The 25,227-nt window shown below is 40.1% G+C and overlaps 1 protein-coding gene and 1 long non-coding RNA gene across 8 annotated transcripts in view; one reads left to right on the top strand and one right to left on the bottom strand.

Moving 5' to 3' along the window:
* CSGALNACT2 (chondroitin sulfate N-acetylgalactosaminyltransferase 2) overlaps positions 1–16,433 on the bottom strand; it is a 55,185-nt gene extending 38,752 nt beyond the window's left edge. For 3 of the 7 annotated variants that reach the window (XR_005986156.1, XM_041744758.1, XM_041744757.1), the window contains exon 1: positions 16,259–16,433. The gene's annotated coding sequence lies outside the window, so the exon portion shown is untranslated. The remainder of the gene's footprint in view (positions 1–16,258) is intronic. The other 4 variants (XM_041744754.1, XM_041744755.1, XM_041744756.1 and 1 more) reach the window with 3 other exon arrangements.
* A 133-nt stretch (positions 16,434–16,566) lies between these two features.
* Positions 16,567–24,685, top strand: LOC121485077. The gene is made up of 3 exons (XR_005986194.1): positions 16,567–16,969; positions 23,635–23,831; positions 24,049–24,685. It is a non-coding gene; the product is annotated as an uncharacterized LOC121485077 (long non-coding RNA).
* The last annotated feature ends 542 nt before the right edge of the window (positions 24,686–25,227 follow it).

The following is a 25,227-nucleotide window of genomic DNA, read 5'->3' as shown; positions in this document are numbered from 1 at the left end:
GATGCATTCCTAGGGACATATAAACTACCAAAACTGAAACAGGAATTAACAGAAAACCTGAACAGGCCCATATCCAACAAAGAAATTGAAGCAGCAATCAGAAATCTCCCAACAAACAAGAGTCCAGGGCTGGATGGCTTCCCAGGTGAATTCTACCAAACATTTCAGGAAGAATTAATACTTATTCTTCTGAAGCTGTTCCAAAAAATAGAAATGGAAGGGAACTTCCAAACTCGTTCTATGAAGCCAGCATTATCTTGATCTCAAAACCAAAGACCCCACCAAAAAGAATTACAGACCAATCTCCTTGATGAACATGGATGCAAAAATTCTCACCAAAATACTAACCAATAGGATCCAACAGTACACTAAAAGGATTATTCACCACAACCAAGTGGGATTTATTCCTAGGCTGTAAGGGTGGTTCAACATCCACAAATCAATCAATGTGATACACTATATTAATAAAAAGACAAAAACCATACGATCCTCTCAATAGATGCAGAAAAAGCATTTGACAAAGTACAGCCCCTTTTCTTGATTTAAACTCTTCACAGTGTAGGGATAGAGAGAACATACCTCAATATCATAAAAGTTGCATATGAAAAGCCCACAGTGAATATCATTCTCAGTGGGGAAAAACTGAAAGCTTTCCCCTAAGGTCAGGAACATGGTTGGGATGTCCACTATCACCACTGCTATTCAACATAGGACTAGAAGTCCTAGCCTTAGCAATCAGACAACAAAATGAAAGGCATCCAAATCAGCAAGGAAGTAGTCAAACTCTCACTCTTTGCAGATGACATGATACTCTATATGGAAAACCCAAAAGACTCCACTCCAAAATTGCCAGAACTCATAGAGGAATTCAGCAAAGTGGCAGGATATAAGATCAATGCACAGAAATCAGCTGCATTTCTATACATTAACAATGAGACAGAATAAAGAGAAATTAAGGATTCGATCCCATTTACAATTGCACCCAAAACCACAAGATACCTAGGAATAAACCTATCCAAAGAGGCAGAGGACCTGTACTCAGAAAACTATAGAACATTTATGAAAGAAATTGAGGAAGACACAAAGAAATGGAAAAACACTGCATGCACATGGATTGGAAGAACATATATTGTTAAAATGCCTATGCTATGTAGAGTGATCTATACATTCAATGTAATCCCTATCAAAATACCATCAACTTATTTCACACAATTGGAAAAAATAATCCTAAAATTTGTATGGAATCAGAAAAGACCCTAAATAATCAAAGGAATGTTGAAAAAGAAACTGAAACTGGTGGCATCACAATTTCAGACTTTAAGTTCTATTACAAAACTGTAATCATCAAGACAGTATGGTACTGGCACAAAAACAGACCCTTAGATCAACAGGACAGAAGAGAGAATCTAGAAATGTACCCTCAACTCTACGGTCAACTAATCTTCAACAAAGAAGCAAAGAATATCCAATGGAAAAAAAGACAGTCTCTTCAACAAACGGTGTTGGGAAAATTGGACAGCCACTTGAGGAAGAATGAAACCGGGCCATTTCCTCACCATACACAAAAACAGACTTAAAATGGATGAAAGACCTGAACGTGAGACTGGAATCCATCAAAATCCTACAGGAGAATACAGGCAGCAACCTTTGTGACCTTGGCTGCAGCAACTTCTTCCTAGACATGACTCCAAAAGCAAGGGAAACAAAGGCAAAAATGGACTATTGGGACTTGACATCAAGAAAAAAAGCTTTTGCACAGCAAAGGAAACAGTCAACAAAACCAAAAGAAACCAAAAGAATGAGAAAAGATATTTACAAATGACATATCAGATAAAGAGCTAGTGTCCAAAATCTATAAAGAACTTACCAAACTCAACACCCAAAGAACAAATAATCCAATTAAGAAATGGGCAGAAGACATGAACAGACATTTCTCTAAAGACATAAATGGTGAAGAAACACATGAAAAAATGCTCTACCTCACTTGGCATCAGGGAAATACAAATCAAAACTACAATGAGATACCACTTCACACCAGTCAGAATGGCTAAAATTAACAAGTCAGGAAATGACAGGTTGGTGAGGATGTGGAGAAAGGGGAACCCTGTACATTGTTGATGGGAATGCAAGCTGGTACAGCAACTCTGGAAAACAGTATGGAGGTTTCTCAGAAAGATGAAAATAGAGCTACCCTACCCTATGACCCAGCAATTGCACTACTGGTTATTTACCTCAAAGACACAATTGTAGTGATCCGAAGGGGCACCTGCACCCCATTGTTCAAATAGCAGCAATGTTCAAAATAGCCAAACTATGGCAAGACCCCAGATGTCCATTAACAGATAAATGGATAAAGATGTGATGTGTGTGTGTGTGTATATATATATGTATATATATATACACACACACACACACACACAACAGAATACTACTCAGCCATGAAAAAAATTGAAATCTTGCCATTTGCAATGATGTGTATAGAACCATAGGATATCATTGCTAAATGAAATAACTCAATCAGAGATAATTATCATATGATCTCACTCACATGTGGAATTTAAGAAACAAAACAGGAGATCATAGGGGAAGAGAGGAAAAAAATAAAACAAAATGAAATCAGAAAGGAAAACAAACCATAAGAGACTCTTAATCATAGGAAACAAACTGAGGGTTGCTGGAGGGGAGGGGGGCAAGGGGATGGGGTAACTGCATGATGGACATTAAGAAGGGCATGTGATATAATGAGCACTGGGTATTATATAAGACTGACAAATCACTAACCTCTACCTCTGAAACCAGTACAACACTATGTTAATTAACTGAATTTAAATAAAAATTAAAAAAATTAGTACACTGAATCCATCAACACATAAAAAGTATTATATAACACAACCAAGTGAGATTTATCCCAGAAATGCAAGGTTGGTTTATCATCTAAAAATCAATGATTTTGGGGTGTCTGAGTGGTTCAGTTGGTTAAGCATCTGCCTTTGAGTCAGGTCACGTTCTCAGGTTCCTGCTCCGTTGGGAGTCAGCTTCTCCCTGTCCCTCCACCCACTCTCAACCCTTCCCTGCTCATGTATGCATGTGCTGTTTCTCTCTCTCTCAGGTAAATACATAAAATCTTTTAAAAAATTAAAATCAATTAATTTATTATGCCATATCAATAAAGGACAAAACTCATATGATCATATCAATCGACAAAACATTTGACAAAATTTGGCACCTTTTCTTAATAAAACCACAAAACAAACTAATAATATAAGGACGCTTCCTCAACCTTATAAAGGGCATATACTAAAAAAACCCCATAGCTAACTTCACATATAATGGTGACAGACTGCATGCCTTTCTCTTAAGATCAGGAATAAGACAAAGATGTCTGTTCTCATCACTTCTTATTAACACTGTACTGAAGGAGGTTCTAGTCAGGGCAATTAGGCAAGAAAATGAACTAGAATGAAACCTAGGTTGGAAAGGAAGAAGTCAAATGTTTGCAGATAATGTGATCTTGTATATAGAAAATCCTAAGATATTCCCTAAAAATCTATTATAGCTAATAAATGAGTTTAGTCAAGTTGTTTATATATTGAATATAAAAATCAAGTGTATTTCTACATGCCAGCAATGAAAATCTAAAAATGAAATTAAGAAAACAATTTGATATATACCAAAAAGAATAAAATGCTTAGAAATAATTTTAACAAAAGAAGTGTGAGATTCATACTCTGAAAATTATAAAATATTACTGAAAGAAATTAAAGAAGATTTAAATAAATGGAAAGACACCTATGCTCATGGATTGGAAGACTTAATGTTATTAAAACACTGATATTCTCCAAATTGATTTACAGATTCAACACAATTCTCTACAGAATCCCAGATGACTTCTTTTTGGAAATTGACAAGCCTAAAATTCACGGAACCCAGAATAGTCAACATAGTCTAGAGAATGGAGAACAAAATTGAAGGACTCACTCTTTCCCATTTCAAAACTTACTTCAAAGCTACAGTAATCAAGATAGTGTGGAGGGGACCTGGATGGCCCAGTTGATTAAGCATCTGATTTTGGCTCAGATTGAAAACTAAGGGCCCTGGATCGAGCTCTGTGTTGGGCTCCCCACTCAGTGGGGAGTCTGCTTGTCCCTGTCCCTCTTCCTCTGCTCCTTCCTCCACTTGTGCTCTGCCTCAAATAATTTTTTTTTTTTTTAAAGATAGTGTGGTACTAGGATAGGAATAGACATATAGATCAATAGAATTTAGGGTTCAGAAATAAGCCTTCACATTAAGTCAACTGATTTCCACAAGGTGGAAAGATAATTCAATGGAGAATAGTCTTTTCAATAAATGGTGCAAGGACAACCAGATATTCACATGCAAAAGAATGAAACTGGACTCCCACCCTATAATAAATTTTTAACTATAATAAACATTTAACTCCAAGTGGTTCAAAGATCTAAATGTAAGAGTTAAAATTATAAAGCTCTTAGGAAACATAAGTGTAAATATCCGTGGTTTTCAATTAGGCAGTGATTGGTTAGATATGACACAAAAAGACCAAAGACAAAATAAATAAATTGAACTTCATTAAAATTAAAAACTTTTGTCCTGCAAAGGATATCCTCAATAAAGTAAAAGACAACTAGGGTATGGGGGAAATATTTGTAAATTATGTATCTATTGATAGGGATCTGAATCAAGAATACATAAAGAACTCTTAACAACTTATATTGAAAGTATAAATAACCCAATGGGCAAAAGATCTGATTAGTCATTTCTCTTAAAAATGGCCTATAAGAGAAAGGAGAGATCATGACCAACACCAAAGAAATACAAACGATTTTAAAAACATATTATGAGCAGCAATACACCAATAAATTAGGCAATCTAGAAGAAATGGACGCATTCCTGGAAAGCCACAAACGACCAAAACTGGAACTGGAAGAAATAGAAAACCTGAACAGGCCAATAACCAGGGAGGAAATTGAAGCAGTCACCTCCCAAGACACAAAAGTCCAGGGCCAGATGGTTTCCCTGGGGAATTCTATCAAACGTTTAAAGAAGAAACCATACCTATTCTACTAAAGCTGTTTGGAAAGATAGAAAGAGATGGAGTACTTCCAAACTCATTCTGAGGCCAGCACCACCTTAATTCCAAAACCAAAGACCACACCAAAAAGGAGAATTATAGACCAATATCCCTGATGAACATGGATGCAAAAATTCTCAACAAGATACTAGCCAATAGGATACAACAATACATTAAGAAGATTATTCACCATGACCAAGTAGGATTTATCCTCGGGATGCAAGGCTGGTTCAACACTTGTAAAACAATCAATGTGATTCATCATATCAACAAGAGAAAAAACAAGAACCATATGATCCTCTCAATAGATGCAGAGAAAGCATTTGACAAAATACAGCATCCATTCCTGATCAAAACTCTTCAGAGTGTAGGGATAGAGGAAAGGGAACTTTCCTCAACATCTTAAAAGCCATCTACGAAAAGCCCACAGCAAATATCATTCTCAATGGGGAAGCACTGGGAGCCTTTCCCCTAAGATCAGGAACAAGACAGGGAGGTCCACTCTCACCACTGCTATTCAACATAGTACTAGAAGTCCTAGCCTCAGCAATCAGGCAGCAAAAAGAAATAAAAGGCATTCAAATTGGCCAATAAGTCAAACTCTCCCACTTCACCGATGACATGATACTCTACATAGAAAACGCAAAAGACTCCACCCCAAGATTGCTAGAACTCATATAGCAATTTGGCAGCGTGGCACGATACAAAATCAATGCCCAGAAGTCAGTGGCATTTCTATACACTAACAATGAGACTGAAGAAAGAGAAATTAAGGAGTCAATCCCACTTTCAATTGCACCCAAAAGCATAAGATACCTAGGAATCAACCTAACCAAAGAGGTAAAGGATCGATACCCTAAAAACTATAGAACACTTCTGAAAGAAATTGAGGAAGACACAAAGAGATTGAAAAATATTCCATGCTCATGGATTGGAAGAATTAATATTGTGAAAATGTCAATGTTACCTAAGGCAATTTACACGTTTAATGCAATCCCTATCAAAATACCATGGACTTTCTTCAGAGAGTTAGAACAAATTACTTTAAGATTTATGTGGAATCACAAAAGACCCCGAATAGCAGGGGAATTTTAAAAAAGAAAACCATAGCTGGGGGCATCACAATGCCAGATTTCAGGTTGTACTACAAAGCTGTGATCATCAAGACAGTGTGGTACTGGCACAAAAACAGACACATAGATCAATGGAACAGAATAGAGAAGCCAGAAGTGGACCCTCAACTTTATGGTCAACTAATATTTCACAAAGCAGGAAAGACTATCCACTGGAAAAAAGACAGCCTCTTCAATAAATGGTGCTGGGAAAATGGGACATCCACATGCAGAAGAATGAAACTAGACCACTCTCTTGCACCAGACACAAAGATAAACTCAAAATGGATGAAAGATCTTAATGTGACACAAAAATCCATCAAAATCCTAGAGGAGAACACAGGCAACACCCTTTTTGAACTTGGCCACAGCAACTTCTTGCAAGATACATCCATGAAGGCAAGAGAAACAAAAGCAAAAATGAACTATTGGGACTTCATCAAGATAAGAAGCTTTTGCACTGCAAAAGATACAGTCAACAAAACTCAAAGACAACCTACAGAATGGGAGAAGAGATTTGCAAATGACTCATCAGATAAAGGACTAGTTTCCAAGATCTATAAAGAACTTATTAAACTCAACAGCAAAGAAACAAACAATCCAATCATGAAATGGGCAAAAGACATGAACAGAAATCTCACAGAAGAAGACCTAGACATGGCCAACAAGCACATGAGAAATGCTCTGCATCACTTGCCATCAGGGAAATACAAATCAAAACCACAATGAGATACCACCTCACACCAGTGAGAATGGGGAAAATTAACAAAGCAGGAAACCACAAATGTTGGAGAGGATGTGGAGAAAGGGGAACCCTCCTGCACTGTTGGTGGGAATGTGAACTGGTGCAGCCACTCTGGAAAACTGTGTGGAGGTTCCTCAAAGAGTTAAAAATAGATCTGCCCTATGACCCAGCATTTGCACTGCTGGGGATTTACCCCAAAGATACAGATGCAATGAAACGCCGGGACGCCTGCACCCCGATGTTTATAGCAGCAATGTCCAGCAATAGCCAAACTGTGGAAGGAGCCTTGGTGTCCACTGAAAGATGAATGGATAAAGAAGATGTGGTTTATGTACACAATGGAATATTACTCAGCCATTAGAAACGACAAATACCCACCATTTGCTTCGATGTGTATGGAACTGGAGGGTATTATGCTGAGTGAAGTAAGTCAATCGGAGAAGGACAGACCTTATATGGTCTCATTCATTTGGGGAATATAAAAAATAGTGAAAGGGAATAAAGGGGAAAGGAGAAAAAATGAGTGGGAAATACCAGAAAGGGAGACAGAACATGAGAGACTCCTAACTCTGGGAAACGAACTAGGGGTGGTGGAAGGGGCGGTGGGCGGGGGTGGAGGTGACTCGGATACGGGCACTGAGGGGGGCACTTGATGGGATGAGCACTGGGTATTATTCTATATGTTGGCAAATTGAAAATCAATAAAAATAAATGTATAAAAAATGGTCTATAAGCACGTGAAGATGGCTCAACATCATTAGCCAGTATGGAAATGAAAATCAAAATTATACCAAGATACTACGTCATATCCACTAGGATAGAATTCACAAATCTAAATGAAAAACCTAAAACTATACAATTAGAAGCAAGCACAGAAGAAAATCTTTGTGACCTTAAGTTAGGCAAAGGCTTCTTTGATCCAACAGTAACAGCATAACTGATAAACTGGACTTCATCAAAATTTATTAACTTGTCCTCTTTGAAATACATTGTTAAGAGAATGAATAGACAAATTACAGACCTGGAGAAAATAGGTGCAAAGCATATATCTGATAAAGGACTTATATTCAGCATATATACTTAAAAACTATCAAAATGTGATAACAGAAAAAAACACAACTCAGTTAAAACTTGGCAAAAAGCACAAACACTTCAAATAATCCCATGAAAAAAATGTTCAACACTGTCAAACCACAAGGAGATACCATTACACAGAATGGCTAATTTTAGAAAAGTTAAAATTAAAAAGTGATGTGTTGGTGACAATGTGGAAGAACTACAACTTTCATATCCTGCTGGTGGGAATGTAAAATGACTTTACAGTTTCCTAACAAGTTAAACGTAAGCCTATCTTGATTCAGTCATTTCATTCCTAGATATTGATCTGAGAGAAATGAAAGCATATGTCTGTACAAAGATTTGTATACAAATACTCATAGTTTTATAGGTAATAGCCAAAAACTAGAAACAACTCAAGTGTTTACAAGTGAATGGATAAATAAACTGGTATAGCCATTCTGATACATGCATCATAATGGGTGAATCTCAGTAATTATTCTTAGTGACAGACAACAGAAGATTATATACTGTATGATTCCATTTATATAAAATTCCAGAAAATGTAAGCAATTTGTAGCGATAGAAAACAGTATGAGTCAGTGGTTGCCTGCGGGGGGGGGGGGGGGGGGGGGGGGCGGAGGGGGGCGGAATAGAGGGTCAGGGAAGTGGTAACAGGAAGCAATTATAAAAGAGCACAGGAAACTTTTAGGAATGATAGATATGATCTATCATTTTGACTGTGGTGATGATTTCAAAGGTGTATACATATGTTCAAATTATCAAATTATATACTTTAAATATATATAGTTTACTGTATGTCAATGATACTTCAATGAAGCTATTTACAAAATAAAACAAAATCAGATTTAGTTTTAGTAGTAGCACCAAAGAAACATTTTAGAAAAACTCCATTGTGTTCATTAAGACAAGCATGAAGATTTGTTGACTCCAAGTTTGAATTTAAAACACAAAAATAAGAGGGTTACCTGGCTGGCTAAGTCAGTAGAGCATAGAACTCTTGGTTTTGGGGTTGTGAGTTTGAGTCCTACATTGGGTGTAGAGATTACTTAAAAATAAAAAATCTTGGGCAGCCCCGGTGGCGCAGCGGTTTAGCGCCGCCTGCAGCCCGGGGTATGATCCTGGAGACCCGGGATCGAGTCCCACATCGGGCTCCCTGCATGGAGCCTGCTTCTCCCTCTGCTTGTGTCTCTGCCTGCGTCTCTATGAATAAATAAATAAAATCTTTAAAAATAAATAAAATAAAATAAAAAATAAAAAGTCTTTAAAAAAACAAAAACAAAATTAAACAACTGCTCTCTAAAAAAAGCAGAACTTATATTACTCTGAAGGTCTCATTACATCTGTTCTATTTGCATTGTGATTGAGACAACAGAAAAGTGCTAAACACAGTTCATTCTATGACACTGATCCTACACATAATAATATGACTTTTAAGCAGTTTCTACTCAATCTTTTGATTCTATAATTTTATAGTACTACTTACACATATTTCATACATAATTTCCATGATACTTATACTGCAGTGTGTCAAAATAACCTCTGCAGTAAGAGTAACCTACTACGTTTTGCAAAATACAATCCATTTGAATCTATTTATTTTAAAAGTTCTATTCCATATAGTCTTCCTAAATTTTTGTACAATTTCTTACTAAAGTTTTCAAAACCTAAATTTATAATTTTTAGCTCATTTTTTAGATAACAAAAACAAAGTTACAAAATTATTTGGAAAACATAAGCACTGTCAGAAAAACAAACTAAGACATTACGAAGTGTAAATAAATATTTATAAGGGAAGGAATTAGAACCTTTTATTTCTTCAGCAATTGATGAGTTACAATGATACATGGATTTTTTTTAACATGTTATTGAATAAATGGTTTGTAAGTCTTTAGAAATAAAAGTACTGATCGCAAGAAAGTAGTACTCATTCATAACAAATGCTTAAGTACCTACTATGCCTTAAGCACTGCTATGGATTGAATGCTCCTCTCCCCAGCCCCCATTCATATGTTGAAGTCCTAACCTCCAATGTGATAATATTAGGGATAAGGCTTTTGGGAGGTTAAGTAGGTCATGAGGGTCCACCTTTCCTTAATGGGATTAGTGCTTTTATGAAAGAGATCCCAGAGAGCATCATAGCCCTCTTTCAGCCATGTGAAGATACAGGTTGGCAGTCTGTAATAACCCAGAAAAGGGCCCTCACCAGAGCTCGACTATGCTGGCACTCTGATCTCAGACTAAGAGAAATAAGTTTCTATTATTCATAAGCCAGTCTATGGTACTTTGTTATAGCTGTCTTAATTGATTAAGACAGTCACACTGTGTTGGGAGCTAAGAACAAGTAATACCAGATCATTTTGAGAAGTGTTTCTGGGGAAAATTATATTCAAGGTACCCAGATTTCAGCAAAACAAGTAATAGTAATATTCATGCTAACATTATAGGTAAAACAGAAATATGTGTCAAAAGTAGCCTGTGGCACAGGAAAAACAACTACAAAAATCAAGTAGATATAATAGCTACTTAATAATTGTATAATCTTGGGCAGGCATAATACTTACCTATCTGGCTTTCATCTATAAAATGAAGTATTTGTCTAAAATGACCAAGGTCCAACCTTCCAAGATGTTTCAATTCCTTTCATTAAAGATAAACTACAAATAGACACACACACACACACACACACACACACACACACACACACACCTTATTTTTTGGAGGGCAAATTTGATTTAATGTACATGCTTTTTAATCCAGCAATTCACAATTCCACTTTTAAGATTTTTAAGACTCCATACTGGGGCAGCCTGAGTGGCTCAGCGGTTTAGCGCCACCTTCAGCCCAGGGTGTGATCCTGGGAGCCCAGGGTGTGATCCTGGGAACCCAGGGTCGAGTCCCATGTCAGGCTCCCTGCATGGAGCCTGCTGCTCTCTCTGCCTGTGTCTCTGCCTCTCTCTCTCTCTCTCCCCCTCTCTCTCTGGGTCTCTCATGAATAAATACAAAATCTTAAAAAAAAAAAAAAAAAAGGACTCCATACTACATAAATACTCATACTAGTGTGTAATCACATCTATGTTTACTACTGCTATATGTAACAGCAAAATAAAAGCAACTTAAAGTCTATCAAAAGGAGAAAGATTAAGTAAACTGTAGATATTTATACAATAGAGTATTCAAAAGGAATGAGTTTGACCCAGATGTTTTAACACAGATAATACCTATAAAATGGTATTAACAGATTATAAACTTTTCTCTTAGTTTATCTTGTCCATATAATAGGCTTGGGAGCCAGATGGGCTAAATTCATACACCTGCTTTACAACTTTCTAATTCTTCATTATTCTTTAATCTCTGTAAGCTTTTCTCATCTGTTTAGTAGGAATACAGTATTGCAGTATTATTTTAACAATTAGTCAATTAAAACATGACAAGCATTAAGTGCTCAGTGTTAGGTGTTATTCCCCTTATGCAAAGTTTTGTTTTGTTGTTAATGGAGTCAAATGGTCTCTTCCTGCAGGACTTCTCCATTTTAGCTTTCCTACTAGAAATAATCCTAAACAGCCAATTCTTACCATGTATTAAATAGCCAATTCTTACCATGCTCTTGTCACTAATTTGAAATACCGTTTTTGTCATAAGCAAAATTCCTATGCATATGGAGGTCTATTTCTGGCTCTAAACCAGGGGTTAACAAACATTTCAGGTAAAGGGCCATGTAGTGAATTATCACAACCATTTAGCTCTGCCCTGGAGCACAAAAGCAGCCACAGAAAATGTGTAAATAGGGTGTCATCTGGGTGGCTCAGCAGTTGAGCTTCTGCCTTTGGTTCAGGGCATGATCCCGGGTCTGGATCGAGTACCACATCAGGCTCCCTGCGTGGAGCCTGCTTCTCCCTCTGCCTACGTCTCTGCTTCTCTGTCTCTCATGAATAAATAAATGAAGAAAAAAAAAAAAAAGGAAATGTGTAAATGAGTGAGCATAGTTGTATTCCAATGGATACTGAAAGTTGAACTACCTATAATTAATCTCACAAAATATTCTTCTTCTTTTGTTTTCATTTTTTGTTTGTTTTCAAGCACTTAATATAAAAGCCACTCCACTCTTAGGTCACAGGTCATACTAAATATAGGTGGCCAGTCATATTTGGCAATTCATGGTCTGAATCTTTACATTTTTGTATACTTAAATTTTTTTTACATTTCTAAAATTTCACAAAATAAATACACATGGGAAAAAAGTTAAATATTAGGGTATAAAGGGAAACTTCTTCCTTCTAGCCCAGAGGCCCAGGTCTCTTCACCAGTTTTCATGTATCCTTCCAAATCTACTGCCACTATATTAAACATCCCAGCATAACATGTGGAACCATGTTATTTCACCTATAGAATAAATTTCTGAAAATGGAACTGCTAAGTCAAAGTTCCTTAAAGTTTTTATTCCAGCATGTAAATTGGTCAGTATCTAATCTATAGCTTTTCCCTTGCTCAGGTTAAGCCTTCCAAGATGGCTTTACCTATTTCCCACCTTCCCAAACAACTTTTAAAATCATGTTAAGTATTTGTTCCAGATTATAGACTTTAACTACTAAGTTCCATGAATCCTTCCTGAGCATGTCTTAGTTATCATTATTAATGCCTTGTAGCCAAGAAATAAATTATACTATTTTCTTTGGTCACTATTTCTTGATTTCCACATCTATTTTTCTTGGATTAATTTTTTACTTGAGGGACACCTGGGTGGCTCAGCGACTGAGTGTCTGCCTTTGGCTCAGGGCATGATCCTGGGAGCAGGGAGCCTGCTTCTCCCTCTGTGTCTCTCATGAATAAATAAGTAAAATCTTTGAAAAAAAATTTTTTTTTCACTTGATACATCCTAGGGTATTCCTAGTGGGTGTGGGTGAAAATAACTTTGTTTTGTCCCTACTTTTTTTTTTTTAAGTTTTTTTTTTTTTTTTAAAGAATAAGAGAGTGAGTGAGCATGGGTTGAGGCAGAGGGAGAGAGAAACTCCAGCAGATTCCTCGCTGAGCTCAGAGCCTGACATGGGGCGTGATCTCAGAACCCCAAGATCATGACCTGAACTAAAACTAAGAGTCAGAAGCTTAGTTGACTGTGCTGCCCAGAGGCCCCTATTTTGCCCCCACTTTGAATGACAGGTATAATTTCTTAGTTCAAAATATATCTCATAAGTACTTTTTAAACACTGCTCCACTGTTATCTAACATTCCATGTTCCAGATTAGAAGTCTAAGTGCAAATTTTGTTTTCACTCCTTTACAGGTAGCTTATGGAAGCTTATGAGACTGTATATTAATTTATTCATGAAGTTCATAACTTTCATTGGAATGTATCTTTGTGTGTCTATCGATACTCTTAAGACTCTCAGTGTAGTCCACTGTCTAGTCCATTCATAAACTCAGATACTTTGAAATTTCCTCGTTTCCTTCCTTCCTTTCTTCTTTTGACATAGTATTTTGTTTCCATTCTACCATAAGGTAAGAATGGAAAATCTGGTATCTATTTTGATTTGTGAGGGGGAGAAGAAAGGAGGAGAGTGGGAAACAGGGACTGTTAGAAACCCTTAACCCATGCCACATCTTTCTATAAGCCTGCTAAAAAGGTATATTTACTGATCATTCCCACTACACAGATGAAATGGAGACCAAAGAGGGAAGGGCTGATTTAGATTTGCCAGTACTTCATCTTCTGATACATCTTTCTAGAGGCCCAAGATTCTGCCTGGATACACCTACCCTCATGATTTTTGTGGTTGTTTCTCCTTTTCTAATTTCTATTCCTTCCTAGAACTGCTATGAGATTTTCACTGACTCTTCTGGATCTATTTTTCATGTCATAGCTATTTTTTCCCCTACTTTCTATGTTTTAATATTCAAGAACTGTTTGTTTTCAGGGCAGCCTGAATATGTTCAATAGACATGATGCCCTCCCAAATCTGAACATACTAATAGTAATTTTAAAGTTTTCTTCTGTTTCTTACATCAACTCTATTGATTCAGGTCTATTTCTATGTATTTGTTCAGCCTGGGGCATCTCTCATATGTTACTGATTTCTGTTGTTTGTCCCCATTATAAATGTATCAGCAATTCAGCATCTGTTGGAAATCACTGTACTCCTGGGTAAATTCACATTTGTAACAATTTTATATTTTTACACACAGTACTTATATAGTACGTTAGCAACAAGATAAGTTCTTTGACTTGCAGTCCCATGATTCTTCAATCCATTTTTAGTCCTATCCTTGTGGTGTTTCGTTTCCCCTAACAACCACCAACTTGAGTAACACAGTTCTTACCTAAGTGTTATGCAATAAGCTTCAGGGATAGATCGTCACCAGCTCTATCTAACAGACTTATCTAAGAGTTAAACAAATAATGACAGTCTGGCAGAAGATTGTTACAGGTGTGCAACCAAATAAATAAATAATAATATAGTAATGAATCACTTAAGTCTTGAACTCAAAATAGTTATCCTTTTTACAGAAGTTAAAAGAAATTATACTGAAAAAGAAAGACTCTATCTTGGCTCAAACCATTTTCTGCCTACCTTATGATAGTTATTCCACAGCTGAAGAAATGCACATAGGTGTTCACCAATAACATTTATAAGAATGTTCCTAGCATTCTTCAAAATATGTAAAAATAGAAATTGAAAACACAAATATCCATCAACAGAAGAATAGTCATATAGTCTTATCAATGGAATATTGAACAGCAATTTTAAAAATGAACTTGAAACATCATGGGTGAATCTCACAAGCAATGTGCTGAGCATAAACAAAACAGATAATGACAGAAATCAGAACACTGATGGGGGTGGGTAAGAGTAAAACTCGGAAGAAGCAGAGGGAAACTCCTGGGATGATGGAAATGTTCTATAAGTGTAATTTGGTGTAGCTTATGGTTACACAAGTTATTAAATATATAAAAATCCACTCAGTTGTGCAATTAAGATTTATGTACCTGATGACTTCATCTGTATTTCATACTTACATAAAAAAGTTGAGAAAGAAAAAAAAATGTAATTTCCAAACTGTCTGGAATGAAAACTATGCATATTTATGTCGATATTCAATAAATATTGGAACAGTTAACCATATTTAGCCATAAATATTGGAAACCCAACACCCTTTTTACATTTGGTCATAAGACAGCTTTAGACACATCAGGATAATAATACAGAATGAAGGTTAACATTGTTAGTCATAAAACACTTGGTTTCCCACCTCCAAGTATGGAAGGACTGTTTTAATACAACATTTTAATTTATTTATCTTTTAGATTTACTCTTTTATGAGAGACACACAGAGAGAGGCAGAGACACAAGCAGAGGGAGAAGCAGGCTCCCTGCGGGGAGCCTGACATGGGACTCGATCCCAGGGCTCCGGGATGACGCCTGAGCCTAAGGCAGATGCTCAAACACTGGGCCACTCAGGTGCCCCTTAATACAACATTTAAAGACAACACTGATTCCACCAGAAATGAGGACTCAGCTCCTGAGAATCTTCAATGAGATTAAATGTCCAGACACTGCATATAAATCTCAAGGACAGGCTGAAAGATAAAAGCTTAAGATTTATAACTGAATTTTCATCCTGCCAATAATGTCACCACACACGCACACACTTAAAGCATCACTATTGCGTTCAGAAATGATTCCTCCGAAAGTTGTCCAGGAATAGCGCAATTTTCCAGATGAAGACTGAAAATGCAAGAGGCTCCCGGTCCTGTAGCCTCCTCGGCCGCACTGATTCCTACACAAATGTGCATCTCTGAAAGGCGCCTGCTTTTCTGTCGGGCAGATACAGACAGAAGCGGCGAGGGGCTGCTGTCAAGAGAATACTACGTTAGCGCCCCACGGAGGCAACAGCTGACTAGAGAGTTTACGCACGGAGAGAAGCGGGGAGGATGGCGCGTTAGATGAAAAAAGAAAGTGGTAAAAATGAAACACACCCAAAGCAACGGTCCTCTGACAGCATCGTTCTCCAAAGAGAACTCAAACTGCTCCGAAAAGCTGTGACTCTTCCTGACACCGCAGCGGTCCTCCGAGGGCTTGTCCAGGAGGGGACCCCATCCGATAGGGGCCTCCCGCCCCCGTCCCAACCCCCGAGCTCGCCCGTGAAGCGACCCGACCCGGACCGGGACCCGCAGCCCTCCGCCCGGGCCCGAGCCGCGAGAGCCGCCGACCGGCGACGCTGCGTGGGGCCGCGTACTCACCGCGCTCACCCGGGCATGCAAGGCCACCACCGCCCGGCTACGCCTCCTCCCCGGCTGCAGGCAGACACCAGCGGCGCCCGGCGCGCAGGGGATACCACCGCCTCCGAGCCCCCCGCGCTCCGCCGCGCCGACAACCGCCACTTCCGGCGCGCGTGAGGAAATGAGGCTGCCGCCGCGGCGCGCGCCCGCCCCGCCCCGCCCACGCCCCGGCCCCGCCCACGCCCCGGCCCCGCCCACTGCCGACCCCGACGGCCCCGCCCACTTTCCCGCCAGCGCCCACTGTCGGGCTTAGGAAGCCTAGAAACTGGTATATGGTTCTGATTAATCAATTGTCTAAAGTGTGTGTGTGTGCGCGCGCAGCTCGATAAATGATCTGTGGACACCGGGAGATTGCCCCAGGCAGAAAACCGTTTCCGCCGGAGCAAGAGTCTGCGGAGACCCGAGTACCAGCCCGCGGCGGACGGCGGACTCTAGGAGTGGGAGGCACTCGGCTGAGGATGACAGCTCTGTCCTGCCCGGGCCCCCTGTCCTGGGAGCTTGAAGGGTTGATGAATGCCTTGGTGGACGCTGAGCTAAGGACTGATAGGTCGCCAGAGGTGTTCGGGCAGCCTCGAGGGTGCTGGGCTGCGCGTGGACCGCAGCAAGGAAGTCCTGAGCTGCCGCTGGGCCTTTGGACCAGGATTTCCTTGTATGTGAACCGAGGGATTTGAGGTAGACATTGTGGAAGATGGCTTGAGATCTGATATTGTCTGATTTTAGTGGGGGGAGGGGGGAGAAGGCCCTCCCCAGCATCCCCTCTACTCAACTGCTTATTTCAGGGCATCCCCAAGGCACTTTGTCCTGCCCTAGGGAGATGGTCTGAGCAGGGGAGGGGATGTCAGGCAGCACCAGCCCCTGCCTGTGTCTGGGCAGGACACGAAGGTTCTAAGAGCAGCTCTGGGGTCTGGCCTCCCATCAGGCTCCGCTTTCCTCCGCGCAGGTTACCACACAGCCTCTCTTAGCCTTTTTCCTCAAGCTGTGTTGTAGGGACAATAACAATAGCAGACGCTTCCCTAAGGTTGTTGTGAAGGTTAAAAGCAATTCTGTGTCTGAAGGGTTTGGCACTCTACCTGGCAGGTGGCAGGCAATTGAAGGTTACTGTCACCATTGAGTACATTACTTAGAGCAGAAAATGGAGGCGACTATGGGATGCATCCTGTAGAAGTAGCATTCCCAGAAAGGAGGACTTGCTCCTAATCACAGCTGTCTTCACTGGATGATGGTTATTGGGATGTCTTTAATACAGATAGTCTTCTCAGATATGTCTGTGGGAAATCCCACAGGTAAGAGAGTCTGGATAGCCTTCTTCTAAGATAGGCTTGCTGAATGTCCAGCCTCTTCCTTTTTTTTTTTTTTAAAGATTTATTTATTTATTTATTCATGAGAGACGCAGAGACACAGGCAGAAGGAGAAGCAGGCTCCATGCAGGGAGCCCGACGTGGGACTCGATCCCCGGTCTCCAGGATCATGCCCCGGGCGGAAGGCAGTGCTAAACCACTGAGCCACCGGGGCTGCCCTCCAGCCTCTTCCTAATTTCAAGTTGTCATTCCTCTTTCATGTCATTTCTGCGCAAATGTAAATAAACATTTATAGTGTTAACACTCCTTCCCCAAATCTGGCCCAAGACTAAATAATTCATCTAGTCATAGATTCCATGGGTCTGTGACCTTCTGAGGATAAGGACCATGTCTTTTTCCTCTACCAGTACTTTATACATAGGAAGTGTTCAATAAATGTGAATTGAATTGATTAAAATAAGAACACACAAGGATCTCTCCCTTACTCAGAATCTCTGCCACTTGACTAGCCCCTTGAGCAGATGGCAGGAATGATTAAGTTTACTGTCTGACATAATTAAGCTTTCTGTCTGGATGCCTAGTTATGCTCCAGTATGGCAATCAGTCTTGTGTGAGTCTATGTAGTATAAATTAGTTATCTAGTGTTTTTTTTAAAAGATATTTGTTCATGAAAGACACACACACACACACAGAGAGAGAGAGAGAGAGAAAGAGAGAGAGAGAGAAAGAGAGAGGCAGAAACACAGGCAGAGGGAGAAGCAAGATCCACTCAATCCCAGGACCCCAGGATCACGCCCTGGGCTGAAGGTGGCACTAAACTGCTGAGCCACCTGCACGTCCCAAGTTATCTAGTGTTTAAGCCTGCCATGGTTGTTTGTCCTGTAAGTCTGAGGATCCAACTTGGGAGTGTGAATGGAAAGGTGAAGTATTCTCTCTTGGGAGAATTAGAGAGTGGGTACAGAGCACAACATTGGTGGATTTAAGAGGTTAAGACAGAAGTTCTTTGGGCAGCCCAGGTGGCTCAGCGGTTTAGCGCTGCCTGCAGCCCCGGGGTGTGATCCTGGAGACCCAGGATTGAGTCCCACGTCAGGCTCCCTGCATGGAGCCTGCTTCTCTCTCTGCCTGTGTCTCTGCCTCTCTTTCGCTCTCTCTGAATAAATAAATCTTTTTTTAAAAAAGAGGTTAAGACAGAAGTTCTTTAAATACTTAAAGTGTTACTGCAAGTAAATATAAATGGCAGGCCACTGAACTGTCAGAGGATTACATTCCCAGGGTGGCAGCTTTGAAGCTCTCAATCCAAGTCTAAGTCCACTACATATCCTCAGTTAAGATGTTGTAATCTGCCTGTATTTGACATTCCTGATGATGGCCCTTAGGAAGTCTACAGAAAAAGGAGTATCTGGACCTGTCCTCTACTCTCATATCCAATCATGGCAAATGCTTAGGCTGTCCTCTCTTTCTGCTGTCCTTGGACACTTTAAATTGGATGAGGACTATCAACTCCCCCAGGGCAGGAACATGGCCTCTCCTTTTTCTCTCAGGCACCCCTAAACCAGGCCCAGGACCTGACCCATTATAGGTGCTCTCTGCATACCCACAGATGCGTGAATGAATAAATACTAGTATTCATTCTACAGCTATAACTTTCCTCTAGTGGGGGCCAAAGTAATAGCAAGATAAGCCTCTACTTCCACTAACCAGATGCAAAACAGCCTCACTTCCTGTTGTGCTGCAATGCACAGTAGAACCACTCCCATCCATGTTAAACATTCTATCCTTTGTCTACCTCCACTAGCCTTATAAGTGCTGGGTTTTCTTCTTTATTTATAGCATTTGTTTTTCTTCCTTTGTCCTACACTTTCCTTACTGATCAGGCCATGTAGCCACATCTGGCACAAGCAGAATATGCACTCAGCAGCAAGTGCTTCTCTCAGTGCTCCCTCTGTTTTAACCCCTCTAATCCTCTTGACATCCCTGTGGAGTAGGTTATGGTCCTCAGTTTACAGTGAAAGAAACAGAAACTCAGAGAAGAAACTGCAGAGGCTCTCCCAGGACAGGACCTGACATGAAATCAAAGCAGCAGGGTTAGGGTCAGCTGTCACTTCTTGTAAACTGTTATTTGAATCCCCCATTAGAATTGTTGTTTTTAAAATAAATTGAGATTCTGCCATCAATGGATTTAAATTGTTAGCTTTTTATTATTTTTTGAATTGCTAAATCAAATACTAACTGTATATAATTTATATTTTGAGAGATAATGAGTAATTCAAGTTCTGTGGCAAGTAATGGTGATATACATAAAATAAATAGTTCCATTGAGAAAAATACTAACGTACTGTTGTGGTATATTAATACCAGAAGAATGTAGTTTTTTTCCCCCAACAATCTCTGACGCTTCTTTTTTTTTGCCTGTAAAACTTTCCCACTCCCTAAGCCTGCTTTTGAGCTCCTGCCAAATGAAAGTGATAGGGGCTGACTTCCTTGCTATAGCAAGCTCTGAATAGGCTTTGCCTATTCTCATTCCAACCATCTTTGTTTCCACCGTTTTCCCAGTGGCGCCACCAAGATATGCTCTTCCCTGCTTATTGCCTCAGACCAGAGGCTTCAATCAGGCATGGTATTCACAGAGGCCCCCTATGAATTGCTGTTCTTGGTTTATCAAGTCTGTAAGGATATGGTAAATTGGCATTGGGTCTGACCACTGCTCGCTTTGCATGGAGTTCCTTGGCTATTTCTTAGTTTGGGAATCTGGTTTTGTTATCGATTTCCATTTGTTAGGCATCTTTGATGGAATCAGTCCATTCCTTTCATCCCCTTTTGCTGTCTTTTATGTTTTGTGTACTTTCTATGTGTTGTTTATCATATGGAGAATCATAGGATAGAACACTGGCACAGCCCTAGAACCCTGTTGCTCAAGCTGGTTCACAGACCTGAGTTTGGTCTTCTCTCCACGCCAGTGTCCATCTATACACGGTATTTCCCCCCATGTCTTCCTTGTGTCCAAATTTCCCTCTTCTTGTAAGGGTACGAATCATCGGATTAGGGGCCACCTTAATGCAGCATGACCTCATCTTAACATGATTGCATCCATAAAGACCCTATTTTCGGATAAGGTCAATTTCACAGGCTCTGGAAGTACGGACTTGAACTTATCTTTTGGGGGCACAATTCTACCCACTATAGATGGCAACCTCACCAATTTCTGATAGATTCAGGTGCTACTCTTTCTGCATTAAACCCTGCCACTTTTGCTCAGTCTTTTCCTAGGAGTAAACATATGGCAGATGGTGAGCATTTTAAATAACCCACAATTTTCTCTATTTCCCAGACCATAACTATGAGCCTTGAGCTGTTGATTGCAAAACATTCCTTCCTGCTCTGTGACATTGTCTCTTCAAAGGTAACAGGGAGAAACTTACTTTGTAATACTAAATGCACACCAGAGTACTTGGGACTATTTGTGAGATTCCATAGGATCCCTTTACTCAGAAGCAAGCTGATTCTGCTCTGGATTCTCCATTATATTTGATACACACCCCCAGATAATTTTCTTACCTGGGGGTGTGTATCAAATATACCTGACACTTTCTGGGCTAAAAATTCTACTGTAATGGAATAAGAATAATTGGAGTAGAATCTATTAAAGTTTAGAGAGAACCTACCAAACCATTACCCAAACTTCTCCAATATCCCTTGAAACCAAAAGCAAAGGAAGGGATTAAGTCTATAGTTGAAGTCTTATATCCAAAGATCTTCTTGTACCCTACCCTTGTAATATGCCCATCCTGGCAGTAAAGAATGGCCTCAGGGCCATTCACAAAATTGTTATTCCCCATTCTCTGGCCCATATACCATCCTGTGAGCCACTTGCTGAAGACACTGGCTGTAGTGAATCTTTGCTCAGCTTTTTTCAATGTGCTTCTAGAACAGGACAGTCAATAACTTTTTGTACATATTAATAGCAAATTTCCACAACATAAACCCTACAATTTTAACCATTAAGTATACAGTTCAGTGGCATGAAGTACATTTACATTGTTCTACATAGCCATCTCCACTATCCAGCTCCAGAACTTTTTCCTCATCCCACACTGAAACTCTTCCCCCATAAATACTAACTCCCCACTTTACCTTCTCCCAGCCCCTGGCAACCAACATTCTACTTTCTGCCTCTATGAATTTGACTGCTCTATGTAACTCATGTGAATGGACTCACATACTATTTGTCTTTTTTTTAAAAATTTTTAATTTATTTATGATAGTCACACACACAGAGACAGAGAGAGAGAGGCAGAGACACAGGCAGAGGGAGAAGCAGGCTCCATGCGCCGGGAGCCCGACGTGGGATTCAATCCCGGGTCTCCAGGATCGTGCCCTAGGCCAAAGGCAGGTGCCAAACTGCTGCGCCACCCAGGGATCCCACTATTTGTCTTTTGAATATGTGTTTGAATGACGACAGTACCTTTCTTACCTTCACCTGGGGAAGATAACTGTCCTTCAGGATGGTCATGCCCCAAGGGTTCACCGAAGTATCCTACTATTTTTCTCAAGTTGTTAATCAAGATCTAAATTATCTAATTTTAATTAAATGAAAAGGAAAAATGAAAAAAAATTAAATGATCTAATTTAAGTTATCTAAATTTCCCTTGTGATTGTTAGGACACCATATATAGATGATCTCCTACTCTACTCAGAGAAAAAAGGATTCCATTTACTTATTCTCAGCCTAGGAAGAAGGTCATAATATTTCAAAAGACAAATTGCCATTTTGCCAAAATACAGTCTGTTATTTAGGATGTGGTTCAATAGAAGGGGAAAACATTCTCTTCTGATAGACTAAAACCTACTCAAATCTATGGTAGCTCCTTCACAAAATCACATCTGAGAGGACTTAAAGGTTTATTTATTTATTTTTAAGGATTTTATTTATTCATGAAAGACACACAGAGGGAGAGAGAGAGAGAGAGAGAGAGAGAGAGAGAGAGAAGCAGAAACATAGGCAGAGGGTGAAGCAGGCTCCTCGCAGGGAACCTAATGTGGGACTCAATTCTGGACCCTGGGATCATGCCCTGGGCCAAAGGCAGATGCTCAACTGCTGAGGTATCCAGGCATCCCAGGATTTAAAGTTTACACTAGATTTTTCAGCACCCATTGGTGCTAAATTTTTCTGTGATTTTTATACCTCTTTATGAACTAAGTTCTTAGTAAGAGATTCTCTCCTCTGGGAGCCCCAAAATGAACAGACTTTCTGGAACCTGAGGTGGCTCCTCAGTGGCCTCTTTCCCTAGACATCTGAAACAACAGAAGGCCCTTCTGTCTATTTGTGCATGAGCAATCTGGACAAGACCTTGGAGTTTCACGGGAACCATCCAAAACCCATCACTTACTACCTAGCCTTCCCTTGACATGCTATATGCCCCTAGTGTTAGGGCAGGTGTTCTGCTGCAAAATTTGTGGATGCTTCTGCTGAGCTAGTTCCAGGCTCCTCGCTTCACCTCATGATCCTTCCTGAAGTAGAGACATTACTATTGACTGGAAACAGCACTTCTCAGCCAGCTGCTTAACATCTTATGAAATTCTATTACTCTCTCCCTCTCAGGTACTACTTACTGCTACAATACCCTGAAACCAGGCATTCTGCTTCTCTTAGCAGAAGGGGAGCCTAGTGATCATTTTACCTCAGATAATTTGGGAACTCTCTGTACCTTACTCATATGTATTATCGTCTCATATTGAGAACCCTGAACTAATCCTGTTTGCTGATGGATCATTCTCGAAGCTGGAAGATATCAAGCAGCATGTACTATCATTAATTGAAGATCTCCTTTAGAATTTAGTCCTCTCCTGAGGTAAAATCAGTCAAAATGGCAGAAGGTGTTGCATTTACTACAGCTTGTTAACTAGCCAAAGACTAGAGGGTAAACATATAATATAGACAGGAAATATGTTTTTGGGGTGCCACACAACTTTGGGATGCTAGAACCCCCACAAAAATGGACAAGTTAAGCAACTTTTAGATGCATTCTATTTCCTACAAAGGTGACTACTATGAAGGTCGAGAACCATGCAAAAAGAGACAACAATACTGAAGCTAAAGTAAACGCTCTGCAGATCATGATGCCAAACAACTAAATTTTCTCCCTGAAACTATTCATGGAGCACAAATTGATTACTACCTTAAATTGACACTGGAGAAGCTGTAAAGAGACAGCTGCATTGTTCTAAATTTCATGTGGGTAAGTCATGGTGTGTGCCAATCCTAATACTGTCCTTGGATCAGTGACACAGGGAAGGTGGGGCAGGCTCTACAGTGCCTTATGGGTAAAAGCTACTTGCTCTGTAAAACTGACCCTCAGGACCTGTATGGAATTTATTCTTGGCCTGGGTTAGGATTCTGGGTTCAAAGCATCTGACAAGGGTTATTAATTGTTCTCATTCTTGTTTATGTCATAGGGGTAGTAATACTGGTCCACTGCATTCTATCCAGGGTCTGAAATGCTTCTGCACAGCTACTTTCCTCATCAGATGATCCTCATGGTGATACAACAGAAAGGCTGAGAAGACTTCATGATACAGTTGGCCATGTAGAGGACTGAACAATCAATCTCAAAGTGGTGAAGATCTGGATTTCTAGACTTCCCTAAATTCACCAACTTCTCACAAGCAAGAAAATGATCAGAAAGGAAGACTGAGAGACAATATGCAGACATACAATGACCAGACCACATGTAAACTGAGAAGCCCTGACCCACACCTCTGTAGGAACTGGCCCAGAATGGTTGAGGCTTGGTCTATGACTGCCACGTTCCCCACTTTTGCTATTTCCAAATCAGAACCAATCAGAGAGAGCCAAATATGTTCCCAAAGCAAATCTCATAAGATGCCTGACTTCTAGGTAGCCTACCTTCCGCTTCCCCCTGCCAACAACTTCCAAGCACAACGTGCCTGAAGCCTCTCTCCCTCACCCCCTTTTTTTACTGTAAAGCTTTTCCCTCCTCTGCCTGCCTTCGAGTTTCTGTCAAAACCAACTGATGGTGGTTGACTCTCTTACTATAGCAAGTTCAGAATAAATAACCTCTGCTTGTTCTCATTTGGATGGTCTTTACTTATTTCCATGAAACTTAAGATTATAGATAATTGGGGTCCTCTGAAAAAAATACAATTTTCTACCACAGTGCTTTTTTTAGAAAAAGATTTTATTTATTCATGAGAGACACAGAGAGAGAGAAGCAGAGGGAGAAGCAGGCTCCCCAAGGGGAGCCTGATGTGGGACTTGATCCCAGAACCCCGGGATCATGACCTGAGCCAAAGGTGGATGCTCAACCACTGAGTCACCCAAGTCCCCCACACAATACTTCTTTTACTTCAATGACTATCTCATGAAAGACCAGAATCCTTCCATCCTCTGTATCACTCCTTTTCTTAAAAATCTGATAATCTTTTCTTTCCACACATTAGGAAGTCCCCCAAACCCTTGGCACGCACCTGACCTGCCAGGCCCTGTAGCCACAGACCCTCCAGGGGAATTTTCTCTTTGAAGCTCCCAGGATGGGGATCCCTGGGTGGCTCAGCGGTTTGGTGCCTGCCTTTGGCCCAGGGCGTGATCCTGGAGTCCCGGGATCGAGTCCCACG

This window comes from Vulpes lagopus, chromosome 2 (assembly GCF_018345385.1).
Source record: "Vulpes lagopus strain Blue_001 chromosome 2, ASM1834538v1, whole genome shotgun sequence".
Lineage (NCBI taxonomy): Eukaryota > Metazoa > Chordata > Mammalia > Carnivora > Canidae > Vulpes > Vulpes lagopus.
Note: the sequence above shows the minus strand (reverse complement) of the source record. Positions and strands in the feature narration are given on the sequence as shown.